This window comes from Sceloporus undulatus, chromosome 4 (genome assembly GCF_019175285.1).
Source record: "Sceloporus undulatus isolate JIND9_A2432 ecotype Alabama chromosome 4, SceUnd_v1.1, whole genome shotgun sequence".
Classification (NCBI taxonomy): domain Eukaryota; kingdom Metazoa; phylum Chordata; class Lepidosauria; order Squamata; family Phrynosomatidae; genus Sceloporus; species Sceloporus undulatus.
In genome coordinates this window covers 211,021,027-211,028,743 of record NC_056525.1, presented here as the reverse complement: position 1 = coordinate 211,028,743, position 7,717 = coordinate 211,021,027, and the positions used below count along the sequence as shown (strand labels likewise).

Genomic DNA, 7,717 nt, shown 5'->3' with positions numbered 1-7,717 from the left:
TATTATTATTATTATTATTATTATTATTATTATTATTATTATTATTATTATTATTAACCTTTATTTATGAAGCGCTGTAAATTTACACAGCGCTGTACATGCAGTCTTTTTAGTTAGACGGTTCCCTGCCCTCAGGCTTACAATCTACATGTGAGTGACCAGTTTTGGATACAGCCAAGAGAGCAAAGTGTTAAGGATTGGGACAAATCTGAGATCCAAAGTTAAGTATCTCATTTGAGGTTGTAATTTGGCATGGCCAAGTTTTGATAGGGAATCAAAGACACTTATGGAGGAGCAACCAACATGTAGGCAATTTAAACAGGCAGGATATGTCAGTAGAGTAGTTGGCCCAAAAACTGGAGGGTACACAGATTCTCCAGCACAAGTACATGAGAGATTGCCCAGTCTATATTAATCTCAATCCTGTTTAGAATACACTGGTTTTAATCACCACCAGAAAATAATAGAATCCCCTCCACCAAAACAGATTAAGACTTCAGAATGCTGAATAGGGATGCAGTGGCTTAGCAGTTAAGACACTGACTCTGATGATCGCAAGGTTGGCAGATTGGCAGTTCGAAACCCAAGTGTGGTGTGATAGAGTGAGCTCCCATCACTAGTCCCAGCTTCTGCCAACCTAGCAGTTGGAAAGCATGTAAAAAAGCAGGTTCCACGTTGGTGGTAACAGTGTTCTGTGCACCAAGTAATTCCATGTTATTTTTTGAGGAACAGACCCAAAAATCAGAAATCACATCTCTGAAAAAGACAGAATTTAAGGCCTTTTAAAAATTCAAATGTGAGAGAAACCAATACTGAAAGGTTTTCCCATCTCTTCTCTATATGAATGGTTTCATGTGTTATTATCTGCATCACAGAATTCAAGTCTGGCTGCTTCAGATACTTCATGGACTCTGTGTGATTGCCTGTGGCAGCTGCAGCAATCATGTAAATCATGAAGACCAATTATCTACCTGCTTAATGGAAGTACCAGTCAGTACAACATATAGCTCTGTGAAATCTTGGCTCTCTTGCAGTCCTGCCAACAGTTCCTCAGATTCCCTGTGGGCCAAGAAACATCTGAACTGAATCACTGAAAATTGAAGCTATAGCAAAATAATCATTGGATTACTTCACCACATGGCCAGGGGGTGGGTCATCTCGAGATTATTTTTATTGCGTGTATTAGCTCTTTGCAGTAATAAAACCTTGGATAAGCTTTCATCCATAGGCTCTTCTATCCAAAGATGAAGGCCTTCCAAAGAATCTGTAAGTGAAATGAAGACATTAAATAGAGCACAAACAAACACAGAGTTTCTGCCATGGGTAAAAAATAAATAAGAAGGTCATATATGACTCTTCCAGGCTTTTAAGACCAGTTTTAAGGACTTTTTCTACCACTAAGTGTTGGAAAGATTGGGATGTTTTTGTGGAAAAATCCAAGCTGTGCAATATTTTCCCTATGGTCATTCACCTAGCACTAGCTTCACTGAGTTTTAGACACCAAGTTAAATCTAATTTATGTGGACTATTTCATGTGCTGATGCTTTTAACGATTGTTTGCAATTTTTACTGCTGCTACTGGATTTTATCTACAATACAGCTTTACAGTAATTTTATTGTTGTTTTCAGCTGGTTTTTATTGATCTGCTGTTTTTATTGAGTGTATTGTGACTTGCTAATGCTATTATGATATTTTATATTGTCAGTTCTGCTTGGAATCCAACCTGTGGGGTCTATCCCCAAAATGGAAAGGCAGGGTAAAAAATTTAAAAAAAAAATGTTTCAAACCAAGCAAATAAATAAAATACTTGACAGTTTCTATTATCCACATTTAAGGTATTTTGTTTTTGTTTTTGTTTTAATTATTTTGCCTTCTTGATGTTTTGGATTTCAGCTGTCAGCAGCCCTAGACAACCCAACCAATAGTCAGTGATTCTGAGGGTTGAGATCCAAAATGTTTGGAGGATCAAAGGTTGAGAACAACTGTACTAAGAGAGGTAGGACCAGAACTGAACATGGAATTTCAAATGCAGTCAAATCATGGAGCTGTATGGGGGGGAAAAATATTTTGGCAGTCTTGTTTTGGACTACATGGAGTGTACAGAGTGCTGACCCAGTCCATATATAATACCTCCTAAAAGATCCATGGAGGTCTTGTATTTTCCTGCTCCATATTTATTTATACTTTATGGATCTTACTAACAGTACCTTAGACAGTTGACGCTCATTTTCATGTCTCGTTTTTAAACTGTGGCATCTTAGTGTCAGAATCCATAGGCATAGTTCTGTCAATTTGGCATGATGATATAATGATATTAAGAGAGAAAGATATGAAAGACTGGTGATACGGTGGTTTAATGCTGTATAGTATGTTGGCTGTCGAGAAGGGGATACCAGTCATGTTAAATCCAAGCCTAGGAAACAGGAGGGGCAGATGGCAGTGGCAGAAAGGAGTTGTAGTTTTATGACCTCAATCGTCCTGTCATGGATCTGAGCTGTGAAACAGGGATGATCTTATTCCTGAAGGGAGATAAAACGATAACATGGGAGAAGAAGGAGGGAAACATGAAGAATCCTTTGATCTGGATCAAAGGGTTGTGATCAGAGTTGGAAAGAGGGGCTGGAGGATGGGACTGTATTTGTGATGGTCCAAGGGGAAACTCTTTCAGTTCTGATACTCAACCCAGGGCAGGACACTTTCTGTCTTGATATCCAGGATAATCTCTAGTTTCTACTATACTATGATGCTGTCTTGGTTATTGGGAATTGGGTCCTCTGATCCTGACACTTAGCAACAGTGTTTCTCCTGTTTTCTCACCATTTCCCCTGTGCCCCAAGAATCATAGCAGTAGTGGCTTAGGGGTCATTCAGACATTTTTTTAGTGGGATGATGAGAAAAGCTAACTCACACATTCCAAGTTTGTTATTCACACCACGTTTTCATAGGAACTGCATCTTTGTATCTCTCCATGTTCTACACTCACCAGCCCTCTGCCTCCCACCCCAATGGTACTGGTGGCCCCTCGGAGAAACTATTCCTAGATGGGTCTCTCGAGGCACCAGCACTGGCAGCAATGTTTCCCACTTTTCCCTGCAGCTGCTGGCTGCCAAGAGATGGTGGGCGTAGGGGGGATACTGAGAAAGTGAAAGTCCTCTCCCCTCATTGGAGGGGAAAAACACAGCTGGGTATGCAGGATTAAATCCCAGGTCTATTTGGATTGTTATTCACAGTTCTGATGCAAATCTTTTTTTAAAAAAACTTAGGAAAATAACCTGGTACTGATTATCCTGGATTAAGTGAGTTTTTTGGCCCAAAAAAACCCCTATAATTGAGTGCATTTGAGATGCATGTGAACCTGGATTCATCCCAGATTATTTTCACAGTGTATATAACCCCTTAGAGAAACCTCTCCCATTTCTTTTTAAAGTAGAATCATAGAATCATAGAATAATAGAGTTGGAAGAGACCGCAAGGGCCATCAACCCCCTGCCATGCAAGAAATCCAATCAAAGCATCCCTGACAGATGGCCATCCAGCCTCTGTTTAAAGATCTCCAAGGAGGGAGATTCCACTACACTCTGAGGGAGTGTGTTCCACTGTCAGACAGCCCTTACTGTCAGGAAGTTCTTCCTAATGTTGAGGTAGAATCTTTTTTCCTGGAGCTTGCATCCATTGTTCTGGGTCCTAGTCTCTGGAGCAGCAGAAAACAAGCTTACTCCCTCCTCAATATGACATCCCTTCAAATATTTAAACAGGGCTATCATATCACTTCTTAACCTTCTAGCCATTCCCCCTCTTTTATTTCTAGGACGTCCCTTGTTTAGATTCCCGCCACCCCCTTTGAAGCTAGTGTCTGCTGCAATTTGGGCAACATCCAAAAATACTGTCAAATTTTGAAGCTTCTACCACAATAACATGCTGAGTTATGGCAAGCCTTTCCTTTCCTTTCCTTTTTCTTTTTTACTTCTAGGAATTCCTACTTTTTGAACTAAAACTAGGAACTGCTGCTTGGATTTTTGGAAAAATTATGCCCCCACTTCTACTTCTTTACTTATTTAAGGGGGGGGGGGTAGCCAGAAAAGTCTATGAAGATATATGGGTAAAAACATTCTCCAGATTTGTTCTGCCCTAGCTGAAAAGCACCCATCTTGAATCTCAGAAGGCAGTCAATTAACTAATAAATAATTTATAGCACCTGAAACACATATGAATGGCTTATCTACATCAATATCAATATTGATGCATCAATATAAAAGACAAATCCAGACTTCCACGGGTGTTTATATAAGAGACAAGGTAGTGTGAATTACATTTATATACAATTTTATTTATTCAGGTGCTGAATAAATTCCCAAACACAGACATCTCCAACTGTACTGGTTTATGTGGAATCTATAATGTTACTATCTTCCATATTGCTGGCAATTCATCAATAACTTTAATGAACCATTTTACCATGCATAAAACAGAAATGCATGCAATTAACAAAAAAATGTAATAAAATTTATGATGGAAGATGTTACTATGACTTAATTCTTAAATTTCCTCCAATAGCAAACCTTAAGACTTAAAACCATCTGTTTACCTAGCACTGAAAATAAGGCACTAATACAATTTCACACGATGCTGCTGCTGTAGCAATACAATAGATTATGTAATAATACTGGAGTTTGTGGCAAGTTTCATTTCTCTTCCCTCCACTGCAGCTAGTTGCCCTAAGAGAAGTCAGATAGGAAGGTGGATGCCTCTTGAACAACATCTCATGGTGTTTTGATTTCAGTGGCATGTGTGGCCTATGCGAAAAATTGGAAAGCAAAGGTAATATCCTCAATAGAAGAATGGAAGCTAAGAGTATATGATCTGTTAACAATGGATAGAATGGCAATGTATATTGCAGGGAAAACAAACCAAGAATATGAAAACAAATGGGAAAAGTTTCAAAAAAATGTGGTACAAAGTAGGATGAATAATATATTTAAAGTATGAAATAATCAAAGAAATAGGACTTTAATTTCTCAAACATAATTACTAATGAAGGATAAAAGTAACTATGGATTGTCAAATTTGAATTACTATGCAACTGTACATAAGTAACAACGCAAGATGGAATTCTTTAATATTTTTATTTTTATTTCATTTAATTTTACTTTAATTTCTATGCCTTTGATGTAGTACACTCATTATATAATTGAATAAAATTTAATAAACATATATATATTTAAAAATAATAAAAATCTCATGGTGTTGTGTGGAAGAAGTTGTCACATAAGCTTTCATACACTTGATCTGGATGCATTGATGGAACTGATGCCAGGAAGGACTTTTATCATTAGACTGTATGAATAGCCATGGAAATGCAAAACTTGTGGGTATGGTGGTGATTTGACAAGTTCAGCTTTAACAATGGCTGTTTGGGGACAAAGGCATGAGGGAAGATGTTGCCTAAAGTCAGGGTAGTGGATGTCCATATGAATGGTGGGAGGGAGTTTCTGGGGAGGTTTTCAGTGGGTTAAAGTGACTACAGGCTAGGGATGGGTTGGAGATTTCATTTCAAGCCCACTCACTTGTTTAGGCCCATAAGCCTTGCGTGAACCATCATAATTACTATTATATGCATGCTCAGTGCTCATTTCTGCTGCATGATAGCACATCCATCTGCCATTATAAATTATGACCATCTAACCAAATGAGAGGTGTACTATCTCGCTTTGGTAAGAAAACAACGTGCTTAACATATATTCAGCTATGTGGATGAGATCTGTCTATAATTTACCTAGTTCCAGAACAAACTTGCTGGATGTAAAAGGGAATTCATGTAGAGAAGGGTTGCTGGAGAGGGCAACAAAAATGTCATTTCAATATCAAAGCAGCGTGCATATTAGGGTAACATACCTTCTTCCTAAATGCACAGTGCCTGGGACATAGATCTAAGGAGACACTTGGTAAAGACCTTTGTCTCAAAAATAAAAAGGAAAGGAAATGCCTTGCAATCAACAGCCATTCATGGGGAAATTGTACTCAGGGGGGAAAAAGAGAGCTCATCAGCAGATTTCTTATCAACTCCACAGGCAGTTCCTATAAACTTAGCTGTAGCTGAAAAAGCAAATTCAAAAACTGAGGAAAACCCAGTGACTATCTTATTAGGCTTAGCTGGTTGAGAGGGAAAGAAAGCAGTGCTGGAATTTTAACTTGTAGCCTATCATAGTAAATGCATCCTACAATTAAGCAAGATAAAGAGTTACCACCTGAAGCTTTATGGACTGTCACTAACTATGGATGAATAAGTTTATATACCTGAAATTTGTCACTGGATATGATTTATCAGTGAGTACAAACACCATTCCATTAGGACTTCATGCACCATTCTGAGACAGTCTTGTATAAGGAACAGTCTGTTTCAGCCCCTTTTTACACATTTTTTAAAAATACAGACATGTAGGACATAATAATTCTCCTTCCCCCAAATGACCAGCCAAAACAACAGCCAGGATAATGTTTGTTTGGTCCATTTGTGAAAACTGTAGGTCCCTGATCAACAGCTGACTGAATTGGTGAATCAATTAGAGCAATGGTTGGCAAAGCAAGATTAGAGTCAGTTAATGTTATATTTTCCTCTCTCCTTGCTGAAACACCAGATAAAATCAAGAAAACATCCAGGGATATCTGTGTTGGCCATTACTTCTGGATGTTTTCTGGATTTTAAGATACCACATTATAGCCGTAACAGGGGAATCCTAAAGAGTCAGCTAGTGGACTGGGACATTCCTATCTGGGGTTTCAACCTCCAACAGAGGTAAAACATTTTTCTTCTTCTAGAATTTGGACTGGATTGGCATGTTTTACCTTAACACCACCTGAAGTTTTCCTGATGCAAAAGCATGGAGGCTTCTTGAGAAATCCAGTGCCTAAATTAGGCAGAAATCCTCTGCCTAAAAAAGGGGCCTGCAACCTCACAAGGATGGAGACATACTGGATTGCAAAAGAAGTGCCTTTGTTGTAATGCAAACGGATGTTAAATTTCCTGGACTCTGAAAATCTCCCAGTTGCCACATGGCCAGAAAGAGGAGGTGCCAGCCTGCAAGATATGCTCCTCCATACCATCTTAACTAAGAAGAGAAACAGCAAAATGCAGGCCTATGACTAACATCTTCAATTTTTTTCTCTTGTTTACTTTGTAAAACCTTGCCTAATAAAAACACCAGTGAAGCTCTGAAAGCTTGCAACATGGATATTGTGCGTTTTGGTTGATCAATAAAGGTAACACTGTTTGTGGATTTTTGATTGGACCAGATAAAATGTTTAATCAGGAATGGTAAGATCATATGACAAACCACTAGGAAGTATATGGCAAGTTCCATCACAAGGCATAATGAGGCAACCACCTCAGATAGCAAATGGTGCTGAGCAAGTCATGAATACTCCCTTCCCATAGAGTTGTATATGTCAAGTGGTTTCTTCTACACCCCCTAAAGTAGGCTGATGGTCTTGAGAGCAATGGAAGTACAACTCAGCTCCCAGACTAGTTTGCTTTTGTACACAGTGTTGCAAAATATCTAAAGCCAGTCTTGAGAAAGTAGATCACTTCATATCTGGCTTCTTCTGTGAACAAATTTTTGTTCTAAGCTGGTAAGGCTGGAAGCTTTCCTAGTATGGCAGTTCCCAGGGTCTCCTATTTTAGGAAGCCATTCCAGTTAAAGAGTCTCAAAAAGTGATTTC

The 7,717-nt window shown here is 38.7% G+C and overlaps 1 long non-coding RNA gene across 1 annotated transcript; it reads left to right on the top strand.

The window, feature by feature from the left end:
- The first annotated feature begins 1,892 nt into the window (after positions 1 to 1,892).
- Positions 1,893 to 7,252, top strand: LOC121927650. Its single transcript, XR_006103289.1, has 3 exons — positions 1,893 to 1,997; positions 4,708 to 4,819; positions 6,818 to 7,252. It is a non-coding gene; the product is annotated as an uncharacterized LOC121927650 (long non-coding RNA).
- Positions 7,253 to 7,717: the final 465 nt, after the last annotated feature.